The 14216-nt window shown below is 42.9% G+C and overlaps 1 pseudogene; it reads left to right on the top strand.

Annotated features, from left to right (window-relative positions):
• Positions 1-14013, top strand: part of LOC142454644 (O(6)-methylguanine-induced apoptosis 2-like) — a 103716-nt pseudogene extending 89703 nt beyond the window's left edge.
• Positions 14014-14216: the final 203 nt, after the last annotated feature.

The raw sequence follows: 14216 nt of genomic DNA, 5'->3' as shown, positions 1-14216 counted from the left end.
CTCATTGTTGATTTTAACCCCTAGTTGTTCCCATCTTTATGGCATTGTTTGCTAGATTTTAGTGAAACCACAGAAAATGTAAAACAAAAGATTATTAGTGTCTTCCTTTGTGTTAGTCTGGGTAGATTAGAGAAACAAATCTAGGGAGGCTCATGTGTGTATACGAAAGAGCTTTATATCAAAGGAAATAGAGGACAGAGCTAGGAGGCAAAGGGCATTAGAGCGGTCTAAATAAAGGCATGCACATATGTAAATATATTTATATATGAGGATGGGGAAATAGATCTATGTGCATATATTTATAGGTTTAGTATTAAGGTAGCAGAAGGACATTGGGCTTCCACTCAAGTACTCCCTCAATGTAAGAATACTTTGTTCTATTAAATTGGCACTCTATGATGCTCACCTTCCTGAAACAATCTCTGAAGACAAAGTGGGTGCATAAGCAAATGTAGTGAAGAAAACTGATGGTACCCAGCTATCAAAAGATATAGTGTCTTGGGTCTTAAAAGCTTGAAGGTAAACAAGCAGCCATCTAGCTCAGAAGCAACAAACCCCACGTGGAAGGAATACGCACACCAGCCTGTGTGATCATGAGGTGTCGAAGGGATGAGGTCTCAGGCATCATCAGAAGAAAAAAATCATATCATTGTGAATGAGGGGGAGTACAGAGTGGAGACACAAAGCCCATTTGTTGGCCACTGGAGATCCCCTTACAGAAGGGTCTCAGGGAGGAGACAAGCCAGTCAGGGGGCAATGTAGCAATGATGAAACCTACAACTTCAGATGAAGCCCATAAATAAAGCCCAGTACTATGGTACCTCTTCCTTGTGGCATAGTAGTTGCCTGTTGGGCTGCTAATGGCAAAATCAGCCATTTCAAAGGGACTTTCTACTCCTGTGAAGAGGTGCAGTCTCAGATACCCATAGAGGCAGTTCTACCCTGTCCTGTTAGGTTGCCTATTATGTCGCTATGATCCGCATCAACTTGTTGGCAATGAGGGAATGTGAAGAGACACTGGTTAAAATAAAATTTTTAAAAAGCATATGATAAAGATTGAAATGAGAAAAATGAACACATGAGTCATCCAAGTGCCAATAAAAAGAAATCAGGGTTTACAACAATGAAACTTTCAGAATAAATACAGTTGAAGGTAAAGTACTGAAAAGGACCAGATGTATAATCTAATATTCATGAAGATCCCTTCATGCAAGGTATAACAATCATGATAAAGATAGATTCTCAGGAATATGTCAGAGATTTTCAAAGTCCCTCTGGAAATCTTATTAAAGTGGGAAACTTTAATAAGTGCCTCCAAGTCTCTGAAACATTAGGAAAACCATTAACTAGGATAGGGAGGACTTGAATTATAAAATCAATAAAGTTTATTTAATAAGTATCCAAGTAACTTTATTCTCTAAACAGATAATAAATCCTTTTTATTGCCTATTTTATTATACGCACTATTCCGCACTCTTTGTTCACAACGCCACACAACTTGAAAGTAATACAACTTCTAAGCACTTGCAAATTAAAAATGCAATCCTAAATAACTCTTGAGTCAAAGAGAAAATCAAAACTATAATTAGAACAATAGAAATAATTATACAACACAGCTACCTTTTGTGGAATGGCCCAAAGATTTACTAAATGGAAAATCAGTAGCCTTAAATTCCATCCTTAGTAAACAGACAATGAAAACAAATGAACTCAGGATTCCATTCAATAAGTTATATAAAGAACGTCAATGGAGAGAGAAAAATTAAAGATGATAAAATGGAGAAATTAATTAATTGGAAGCAGTAAAGGAATAGCACTGATAAACACCTCTAAAGGCTGGCTCTATGAAAAGAGAAAACTAAATTAAAATAGAAAATATTCTGACCAGTTTATTAAAGGCAGAAGCGAGAAAATACAAATTCATGAAGTTATGAATGAGTAAAGATGAAACAAAAAAGACATCTGACAAAACAGTTTTCAAATTGATCAACGGAGAAAACTCAGGGACATGGAGCCAATTCCAACTCACAGTGACCCTACAGGATGGGGTAGAGCTGCCTTGTTAGCTTCCAGAGATTTTAACAGGATCATCTTTCATTGCAGAAAGGCTGGTGAGTTTGAACTGCTGCCCTTGCAGGTACCAGCTCAAAACATTATCCACAATGCAGTTAGCAAAGGTTCCTGGTAAAACTGGTCAGGAAGACTCTAAATTGTGAATATCTTTAAGTTCATTTCTTTAAACTGCAAAGTAGTTTTTCCCAGCACAAGAATATATCACAGTATCTCCACCTGTTCTTCTATGGACAGACATTTAGCTTGTTTCTTCTTTTCTGAAACAATAAGTAACACTGCAATGAATACTGTGATACAATAACCTTCTGTATATGTACAAGAATGCTGGTGGGACAATGGTTTTCAGAGTATGGCCTGCCCCTGGTTCAGAAGCTGAGACTGGTTACAAGTGCAAACTTGTAGACTCCACCCTAGACTCACTGAAGCAGATACCCTAGGGTTGAACCCCAGGAATCTGTGTTTTAATAAGCACTGCAAATGATTTCAACGAATTCCCTACATGGAGGTGGAATTTTGGAGGGTATTGGGTTGTGTGGAGGGTTAAGAGTTGGACTGCTAACAGCAAGGTTGATGCTTTGGTGGAGAAAGATGGAGCTGTTGGCTACTGAAATCATGGCTACAAGAACAAAGAAAATGTTCTCAAATCAATAAGGGCGATGATTGCACAATTCTTTTTAATATATTTAAGCAACTGAGTTGTACGGAGCTAATTACAATGAGTGCAAGAAAGAAGAAAGTGTTCTCAAATTGATTGTGGTAATGATTGTACAACTCTTCTTGATGTGTTGCATGATACATGGATTATGTCCCAATAAAACGGTTAAAAGATGATAGAAGGAAATACAGTCTTGGAAACCCTATGGAGCAGTTCTATTCGGTCTTGTCGGGTCCCTATGGGTCAGAATCAACTTAACAGCTATGTTAAACAGGGTTCTCTAGAGAAACAAAACCAGGACACTTATGTTTATATATGGGTGTGTATATATATATATATATGAATATATATACAACACGAAGAAATAAAGAACTAAGTATTCCACAAAGCAGTACAGAGGGCTCAGTTCAACTCACTTCCGTGAGAGTTAATACACTGGCAGTCCTTCAACTCACGAGGGCTGCTGGGTGCAAGTCAAGGAAACAGACAGTGGAGTCTTCTGTAGAGAAATATAGGTAGTCTGGTCACAGGCAGCAAACAGCAGAGCAGGTCACCAACAGTCAGCCAGATGACAGGGACTGGCAGTCCTCAGATTGAGTGATGGTATATATCAGCATTGTGGTGAAGCAGGTCTTGAAGGGACCTCAAACTATAACAACACAGTCCACAGGTTGGGTGTCCCACAGGTAGTGTAGCTCACAAGTTGAGGCAGAGAACTAGCTAAGGCAGTTGTATGCTGGTCCAATCACCAGAGAGCAAGAGAGAGAAAGGCGAGGCTCGCTGAGTCATCTATCTCTTTGCCCTTCAATTAAGCTGCCACTTTATTAACCCTATATGTGTTTATTGGCCAGGTTGGCACAATAAACCTACCTATCACAACAGCAATGGGTTGGGCTGTTGGGTTAGGGCAGGGCACTTTTGTCTTTACAGAATAACGACAGTATGCAGCAGCGTAAGGTTGTTGGTTTTGTACAATTTGCAAGCCCTAGAAAGGGACATCGTGTTTGGTATGGAAGAGGGCAAATAACTTGATGACAATGAACCATAACAATGGCCTTGCAAAAGCACATCATCATGACTCTGAAATGTTGGCCTTATGATGGGGAGATAGATATCTTTGTCTGTGACTTAATTTCCATTCCTCTGAAGTTAAATACCTTATCTTGGGGTTTTTTAAAACTATTGACTCAATGATCTCTTTCTTAAATAGCTATAACCTATCCAGAAGCTGGGGGAAATTTTAAAAAATCATATCTAGCCTTGGCAAGGGTGGAAGGAAACGTACATTGCTTACACACTGTCTGTTGAATCGGAAATCAAAATGATTTTCCTAGAGGGCAACATGGCAAAATAAGGCAAATGGCTTGCAAGTCGTTGACTCCCTGATCGCACTTCCAGGAAATCCTCCTCGTGCTTTCCACTCATTGCACCTTGTTCAGCTTCTTTTTTCCAATGCATTTTGATTGTATATTTATTTGTTTGATGGTATGAAGAATGACTATAGCCATGAGGACAGAGACCAGTCTATGTGTGCTTCATTATTGACCCTGGCACCCAACATATTGTCTGGCTTGGAGTTGATGCTTAAGCAAATATTTCTTGAATGAATGAATAAATGAATTAACATGGTTTGAGATGACACAAAGTCTGGGAAGCCCTATATGTGATTGCCAGGAGTCAGAATCAACTCACTGACACTGGGTTTGGGTTCAGCATGGAAGGAGCAGTGTACTGGAGGGTCCTAGTAGGGAATAGGGTTACACAAATCCATACATATTTTTAAAATCTCATAATTATACACCAATAAGGACAGTTTCAGGGTGCATACATTTTAACAAAAACAGTAGAAAGGTATTGTTGCCTTAGAGTTGGCTCTGACTCATAGTAATCCCATGTACAACTGAGCAAACCTTGCCTGGCACTGCATCACTGGCATGATCACGGATATGCTAGAGTCTGCTATTGTGCCCACTGGGTATTAGGAGTCCTGGTGGCATAGTGGATTATGTATTGGGCTACTAACTATAGAGTCAGTAGTTCAAACTCACCTGGCAATCCTTAGAAGAAAGATGATTTATGGTCCCAGAAACCCTAAGGAGTAGTTCTCCCCTGTCCTATGGTGTCAATATTGAGCTGGAGTCGATTGACTGGCAGTGGGTTACAGTCTAGGGGCTCATCTGGGATGCTTACTTTGCAGCACTATAACATAATTTGTAGAGTTTTCACTGGTTAATTTTCAGAAGGAGATAATTAGGTCTTTGTTCCTAATTCACCGTAGTCCGGAATTCCCCAGAAACCTAGCCACCGTGGCTAACCCTGCCTGGTCTTTGAAATAAACCTTGCCTAGCTGTTCGCATCACAGCAACAGATAGGCCAGCACAGAACAAGAAGTTAGGTCAGAATAGTCAAGGTTAATGTTGGTAAGTAGAAGCATCAGAATAATTGATCCTATCAGCTGTTTGAATGATAAGAAGCAAGGTTGGGCCAACAGATCCAGGGAACTGAAGACAAATTGAGGAACAGGGCCGATCCCAATGTAATAACCATAGGACCTGTGACACAGGTAGCATCGTAAACCAAACGCCAAACCAAGCCCTGCTGTGGGATCCAATCCGACCCCTATCAGTGGCATCATTAGCCTGAAACAAATAAACACCACCCGCCACTGAGCTGATTCGGAGTCATGAGGGCTCCTAGCGCAACGTAGAATTGCTCCACAAGTGTGTTAGTCTGGGAACATTAGAGAAACAAATCCTCAGAGGTTTATATAAAGAATAAGTGCACATCAAGAAAACATCCCAACCTAGTGCTGCCCAAGCCCACAAGCCCAACATTAGCCCATAGGTCTGACACCGATCCACAAAGTCCTCCTCCATCTCACAAAACACACGCAATGATGCCGACTACAGGAGGAAAGCCGAAGCAGTGAACATGTAAGCATCTCAGCACTGGCGGGGGTCTCCACACAGCTGCTCTAGCACCCAGGGCTTCATCGATGTAGGTCCATGCGGCTTCTCCTTGGGGATGTCTTGCAGGAAATGAGCCTTGCCAACTGAAGCAGGGAACTGACTAAGGCAGCTACACCCTGGTCTGACCATCAGAAAGCAAGAGACCTGAGAACTCAAAAGGCGAGGCTCACAGAGCCATTTATCCCTCTGCCCTTCAATTAATCCCACATGTGTTTATTGGCCAGATTGGCACAAGAAACTAACTACCTCAATAGGGTTTCCAAAACTATACATCTTTATGGGAGCACACTGCCATATCGTTCTTCTTGGATGGACTGGTGGGTTTGAACTGCCAGTCTTACAGTTAGCAGCTCAACATTGAACCCACGACACCACCAGATCTACATAATTGGATCCTAGCAGGGTGTTCCAGGAGTGAGTGTTTGGGAATCAGAGAACCTTAGGTTCCTGACTATGTTCCTGGGAAAGTTATTCAACCGCCAGCCTTGGTGGCTGGATCTGCAAATAGGGTTAGTAACCTCAAAGAGCTGAGAAGGTACCACAGTGATGTATGTCTACAAACTGCACAGCTCCGGGCAGCACCAGTACTGATAAATGGTGGTGGCGGCGATGATAATTAATAAAGTCACTAATATTCACTAAAGGTGGGGGTCAAGATTTGATGTAGAGAAGGGAAAACATCTTCCAGGTAAATTAATTATGAATTATATGTAAATGACACACACTTCAAAGTTACATATGCATGAATTGTCTAATAGCAATTATCTATATTCACACAGATGTGAATTATATGTAAAAAAAATCAACTAGCTCTAAAGTCCAAGTGAGTTTACCGATTTCAAAAAATTAAATGTAGCCAAACAAAGAATATGAAAACGACAATTTTAAGTGCAATGTAATCAGAGAAAATGCTAAGAATTGGGTCTTGAACATCATTACGAGTCTCCTCACGATGCCTGAGTTTTTCCTTCACAGAATCAATTTGCTTCCTTCCGTTCTGACAGGAGCAGGGTCTCTGCCTCTTGTTTAGAAATTCCTCCTAAATATCTGTTTAGAATTCTGCAGCGGCAGCCCACCGCCTTCCCTCCACCCTCGCCTCATATTTCACATCACCCCAAGCTCTGCTAATAGGAGCCGTCTCTGGAGACATTATCTGACCTCTTCTACCTGAGATCTAACAACTCTGAGAGTTTTCAGATGTTTAAGGTGTCAGACACACCATTATCCAAGGAAATATTTTACCTAGCAATTTACCAAGTTTCACAAAATCATTTCCCCAAACACCGAGAGTGCTTTGTGAAGGATAAGTAAGATAAGTATAGAAAATTGCAGGGACGAACCGAACATCCAGTGATTTCACAGATGGGATCATTACCGGGCCTCTTGGGATCTTGTTTATATGGGTAAGATAAATTAGTTAGAAATGGACAAAATGGTTTTGATAAAATCACTGTATTTGGCATATGTTTAGTCTGACCTTCAAAAGCACTCGAAGTATTTTCCTGTGTCTTAGTATTTTCTCTAACTTCTGACGAACGAACTGACACGCACACACAAAAAGAAAATGAATTCTGTGAAAGTTATTATTTTATTAATCTATTATCCATCTCTTTTCAATTATGATGCTTATCTATTACAGTGAATTGTGAAAACAGAGAGAATTTTAAAAAGAGGCTAAGTCAATATCAATTCATGGAATAGACGTAACTGTTAACATCTCAGGGTGATGTTTTCCATCTTGTTTCCCATGTATATACACAGAGAAATGGCAACATTGGGACAGTAAACCCATTTCTACATTCCTAACTAATATCAACAACTCCATTTTTATAAATCACTAAGTACGTTCTTATTTTGAATTACAGTACTTTATCCAAGTGAGTCTTTTTCTTGAACACTAAACGCTCATTTTGCTGAGCGAACGGTTGGCAGCTTGAACTCATTCCAAAGCTCCAAGGGAGAAAGACAGCATGATCGGCTCCTTTTCTGATGCCAGCCTAGAACAGTCTATGGAGCAGTTCTGCTCTGTCATGTGGGGTTGATAGAATCGATGTGGCAATACTTATCAACAGCAATGAAAGGGTTGTTTTCCATTTTTAACTATTATAAATAACATCTTGTGACAATCTATACATACATCTCTCTCTATCTTTGGATTTGTTCTTATTTCCTCCAGATGCATTCCTGTAAATAATTTACTTGGCTCTTGGAATTCTCCTTCTTCTCAAAGACATCCAGTTTGTTAGGATCCACGCCATCTCATGCCCTGACATGTCAATGAAACACAGGTAAACATCGTGCTGGTATTCTCGCTCTCTGCATCTTTGTTTCCACCGTGTCAAAATAGGATCATGATATTAAAAACAATAACCTTAGGTAACTGTTGGGAGGGCCGAAGGAGGTAACATATTGGAAATTTTGAGCAAATGATAAAGTCATAGAGGGACTTTATGGTGGTCACTTGTCTCCTCCCATCCCATTCGCATCCATGCCAGTGAGCCGTGTCCAGCCAAGCTGAGTGCCTGCATCCTGGTCTAAGAGGGCTGCGCCCAAAGAACACGCATAAGTTCCGAGGAAGCTAGTGACTGCCGTGGCTTCACGCTAGCGTTTCTGCCCCTGGGAAGTTGCCAGCGCTTTGATAAGCAATAGTCATTATTATGAGCTGGAGCAGAGCATCTTGGGGAGTGGTTAAAAAATACAACAAAACTTGTGCAAGGCTGGTTCTCTGGTGGAATTGTCACCTTCCATGCAGGTCTCCATCACCGGATTCCTGGCCCAGGTGCCTGGTGCACAGCCACGACCCTCTCTCTGGGGAGGCTTGCATTGGGTTACGATGCCCACTAGGGTTCAGGGGCTCTTCAGACTCACACAGACTGTGGAAAGCAGCCTCACGATCTACTTCTGGAAACTCATGGAGGAAACCACCGTGGATATCGAGCTGGCATGGGGATGGCATGGGGCAGGGAAATTTTCTCCCATTGTGCATGGGGTCACCAGGACCCGGGGTCCACTACACGGCCATTCACAACCCCCACCATGGAAAATTTAGTCCATTGTCTGTCATCTCAATGCCAAAGCTTCGGTCCAGCTCCTGGAAGTCTGAACTCCAGTCTTTGCTGTGTCCTGTGAGGAATAAATGTGGTACATGTATATGTATATATAATCATTTTATTTGGGTGCTCTTACAACTCTTGTTATAGTCCATACATCAATTGTATCTGACATATTAGTCCATATATTCCGTCATTCTTTTCTAGACATTTTCTTGCCATTGAGCCCTTGGGATCAGCTCCAGGGCAGCCCCCAGATGGATCTCCCTCAGAACCGGGGGGGGGGGGTTCATGGGGGCCAACAAACAGACCTGGACCTATGTAGGGGGGTTTCCTTTTTTTCTCTCTCTCTCTCTCATCTTTTTCTCTTTCCTTTTCTTTCTTCAACCATTTGTGTTTTTTTTATTGTTCAGACTAGGACATTGCTGGTTTGTCTAATTATATGGGTTGGACATGGGAGGGCTGCTCAGGGAGAAGGGAATGGGGCCAATGGCCCCGGGAGGCAGAGGGGGAAGAAGGAGATGGGGAGAAAGGTGTGGTGAGCAGATGGCATCATGGACAGGGGAACAACTAGGGAAGTGGAACCAGCATCTAGGAGAAGGTAGAGATCCTGTGAGTATTAGAGCAACACCAAGCTAGTGGGGAGGAGACACTAAGAGGGGGGAGAAGGGGACAGTGATGGCGGGACAGGAGGAGGCATAAGGAAAGAGGCAAGCTCTAGGAAGCAAAGGCACGTGGATAGTTTAATGAACCTTTCATTTTCTGAATGAACTCCTGGAAAGCCAACTCAGGAGCACGGGCTCCTGCATACAGGCATAACTTGTGTCCATACATGATTGCCATCCCATGTGGGGGGTGGGGTGGTCCCAGAGTCAAGGCCAGTTGGGGGAAACCTGGGACTGCACAGGGGACGTGCAAAACAAAGCCAACCATTCACCAGTGGGGTGCCTCCAAAGGCTGACCTCAGGGACCAAGTCTCTCCAACCACAAACCATCACAGGCTAATGAGCTTCAAGTCACAAAAGGAAGCAGAGGGGAAGAGAAATGGAGTCCAGTTGAATAAAGCTGAAGTGACTGGTGGGGGCAGCGGGACTGCAATGGCTCTGAAGGAGAATCTCACTTCATCTTTAATTTGCATATGGCGGAGATTGATTCTCTACGGCTAATGCAAATTTATGACACATCAGATGATATTTAAAGGACTCAATGGAGCATTTAATAGCCAAACATTTTTTCCTGATTAGTACCCACTTGACCTGGTGGCCCAGAGATGAATGCTGATCACCCTGTCCCCTCCCCTCTCCTTCCAAATGGCTGTAAGCAGAATAGCTGCCAAACAGACAACAGATAAATAGCGGATAAATCGTGGTCTGCCTGGCATGTATAAGTCTGGTCCTCTTGAAAAGTCTTGGGGGAGGTATTGGTGGGTTTAGGTCTCTCTTTTCTAAAAATCGAACTTGCCAAGGCCTTTATTACTTTCGCATCTGGAGTGTCAGTTATGTAGAATATCTTTATGGAGCATTTATTATATGCCTTCACCATTCATATATCTCATCTTGACAGTCTCGATCAATAGATGCCTTTAATCCCTATTGGCACAGGAGAAAACCGAGTCTCATGGACGTTATTTGCCCAATCACCAAGTCACCCAGTGGTGGACCCAGGATTGAAACTTGTTTATGGTAACCCCCAAACTCAGACTCCTTCCAGTCCTGTATTGTTTTCCAAAAACAAAATGAGTCACAACCTTGGGTAGTGCCTGGACATGAGCAGAAACTTTCATAAGTCTGGCTCAAGACACTGGAGCTAGAACTGTTGACATTGTTGCTTGGTTGGTGCATCAGTTCGGTTCCAACCCACAACAACCTTATGCACAACAAAATTAAACACCACCTGGTCCCATGCCATCCTCACAATGGTTCCTCCGCTTGATCCCATTGCTGCGTCCAAAGTGTCAATCCATCTCCTTGTGGGCCTTCCTCTTTGTGGCTGCCCCTCTACTTACCAAGCAGGATGCCCTTCTCCAGGGACTGGTCTCTCTTGACAACATGTCCAAAGTGTGGAATAAGTCTTGGCATCCTTACCTCCAAAGAACACTCCGGCCATACTTCTTCCAATAGAGATTGGTTTGTCTGATCAGTAGTTCATGATACTTTCAGTACTCTTCTCCAGCACCACAATTCAAACGCTTCAGTTATTTCTGGGGCTTCCTTATTTCACTGTCACTTTTGACATACATATGAGGCCATTGGAAATGCCTGGCTTGGGTCAAGCACACCTTAGACCTCCAAGTAACATCCTTGCATTTCAATCCTTTAAAGAGGTCTTGTGCAGAAGACTTACCTAATGCAACACATTTTTTGATCTCTTAACTGCTGCTTCCATGAGCATTGATTGACAATTTTGACCTTTTCTTCATTTATCATAATGTCACCTGTTGGTCTTGCTGTGGCAGTTTTGCTCTTGCGTTGAGTTGTAATCTGTACTGAAGGCTTCAATCCTTGATCTTCATCAGTAAGTGCTTCGAGTCCTCCTCATGTTAAGCGAGAAAGGTTGTGTCATGTGCATAATATGGGTTGTTAATAAGCCTTCCTCCAATCCTGATGCAGCATGCTTCTTCATATAATCCAGCTTCTCTGATTATTTGCTCAGCATCCAGATTGAACAAGAACGGGGAAAGAATACAACCTTGACACACATCTTTCCCGGTTTTAAACCATGCAGTGTTCCCTGTCTGTTTGCACATTGCCTCTTGAATCTGGAACACAACGAAGCGTTCTGGAATCCCCATTCTTCTCAAAGACATCCATAGTTTGTTGGGATCCACACCATCTGGAGAGGTTGTAACCCACTCATAGTCAATGAAACACAAGTAAACATCTTGCTGGTATTCTCTGCCTTCAGCCAAGATCCAGTGACATCAGCAATGATATGCTTTGTTCCATGTCCTCTTCTGAATCTGGTCAGAACCTCTGGCAGCTCCCTGTCAATGTACAGCTGCAACTCTTGTTGGATAATCTTTAGGAAAATGTTACTTGCATATAATATCAGTGATATTTTCTATAAATTGCGCCTTCTGTTAAAAATTCTTCCTGGAATGGGCACAAATATGGCCTTCTTCCAGTCAGTTGGTGTACTAGCTGTCTTCTCTATTTCTTGGAATAGATGAGTGAGAGCTTCCAGTGCTGGCAGACAGAGTCCTCTGTGCCAGACCAGACGTGTCTGCATAAATCCAGTCTAGATACCAGAACCATTTGAAAGTGACTTAGTTTTTTTCTCTGAGTCTTCAATTTTTAAAGCATCCATCTAGAGAGGTTGTAACCCACTTGTTATGGAGTCTGTGTTAATGGCCCCATCACTGCACCATGTGCAGGCCTATCAACTAAGGGGCTTCACCAACAATCAACTTGCCAACCTTTCACTTCTCATCAGTGAAGATGGTTTCTTCCATCAAGGGGGCTGTATTTGTTCTTAGGAAATCGTGTAGTGCTGGCTGAAGATTTCAAGACAATATTATTTATCTTTTAATACATAAGAAGCCATCCACAAAACTTAGCGGGTTAACATAATAAGTATTTCCTCTCCCCTCATCGTACCGTGGGTCAGTAATTTGGGCTGGGCTCAGCTGGGTAGAACGTCTGGTCTTTCCTGAGGACCCTCATCGGGTTGTTCCGCTGGGGCAGCTCAAATGAGGTTGAATGGTCTAGTGTGCCCTAACCCACATCCTTGACTGTTGGTTATGATTCTTGGCTGAGTCTCACTCTCCGCAAGCCTTTTCATCCTCCAGCAAGCTGGCCTTGGGCTTCTGCACTTAGGACTCTCAGATTTCCAAGGAAATTGGAGCAGAAGCTGCAAAGCCACTTGACTTGGACCTTCCACAGCACCACTTCAACTGGAATACATTGTTGAAAGCCAGACACAAAATCTTTGTGCTCGGCTTCAAAGGGCAGACACCAAGACTCCCCCTTCTTGATAGGAGGAGCTAAGGGACATGCAACAGAAGTGGGAGGGATTTGTGGCCTTTTTTATTTTTTGCAATCTCTCATAAGGAAATAATTACAGAGTTTTATTCAACCCCAGGACTCTATGCAGTTGAAGGGCATTCCAGTTCAAGAAGGACAGCTGAAAGTGTAGGGAGGAGCAAGGCCGGTCACCTTAAGAGCCTGCTGGGGATGTGGAGTCAGGTTGGAACATGTAGTGGAGTTTTTAATCAGAAAAATGGAACATTTCACTGAGTCTTGCTAACATGATCAAGCCTAAACAAGAATATGAAAGTCCTGGCAAATTCAGATGGGGCAACAAAGTCCAGAAAGATGACCACTTATTTAACTTCAAGCCTTGAAGACCCCAGATGCTATATCTTCTAATAGCCAGGCACCTGCAGTTTTCTTCACCACATTTGCTTATGCACACATTTTGACTTCAGTGGGTTGGGAAGGTTTTACTGCTACATGCCCAACACAGTCCTCCATTCCATTTAAATTGCACCTTTCAAGGGTTCCAAGTTCAGGAAAAAAGGATTTAATAGTCAAGCCAAGAGATTTTATTATAAAGCGGTCACTCACATGAGCAGCACCATCTCTAAATACCCTGTAGCGAATGCCTACTCAATCCCATCACATATTTTTTCAAAGAAAGACTTCAGCAACACCTGTTCCACCATGTTCCAGTTGCCACACTTTGCCAACGTTCTCAAATTTGAAACTCCTGCCCCAAACTGACAGTGCCACCCTCTCTTCCCGCAAGGAGAAAAAGAACATCTGTCCCCAAGCAGGGTTCATATCCAAAACCCCAAGATGCGTGTTCACGCCTAATCAAACGGTGCCTGCTCCGGGACATTATAACATCAACGAATCCCTCTTGAGGCAGTCGCCAAAGATAAGGATGTCTTGTTTTAAATAAAAAACTGACCGTGGACTCAAACTGATGTAAGCAGGCCCAGGACCTGGTTCCTACAACCCAAAGGACCACACCAACATTCTGAAAAAAGACTCTGATCCTGAAAAAACACCATCCTGCCTTCTCTGCCCTTGCCTCTCCCACCTAAGCCACCTTTCCCGGGCCCTGGTCAGTATGACATTGTGGACTACACCCCCAAGAACTTCATCTCACGCACGTCGTTCGTGTCCAACACCAGGCGATGGGGGGGGGGGGGGTGGAACCGTCCCAGCTGGGGCTACCCAGTCCAGCCACCTACAACCCGGAATTCGCAGGGAAGCAGTCCTTTTTCTACAATGAGGACCATAAATGGATCTCAGCACTGTAGTGACGTCACATACGCTCAGGGAGAACCCTGACCTCTGGACCACCCGACTCAGCTTCCCCATGACTTTCTTAAAGAGAATACATATTTCCTGCGTGACATCAAAAAAAGAAGAAGAAGAAAAGAAAATAATTCCAACTTGAAAAAGAAGTTGTTCTATCCCAGGACACTTCAGGTTTTATTGGGCACATGAATTGCTTCCAGAG

The sequence above is a fragment of the Tenrec ecaudatus genome, chromosome 8, assembly GCF_050624435.1.
Source record: "Tenrec ecaudatus isolate mTenEca1 chromosome 8, mTenEca1.hap1, whole genome shotgun sequence".
NCBI lineage: Eukaryota > Metazoa > Chordata > Mammalia > Afrosoricida > Tenrecidae > Tenrec > Tenrec ecaudatus.
Note: the sequence above shows the minus strand (reverse complement) of the source record. Positions and strands in the feature narration are given on the sequence as shown.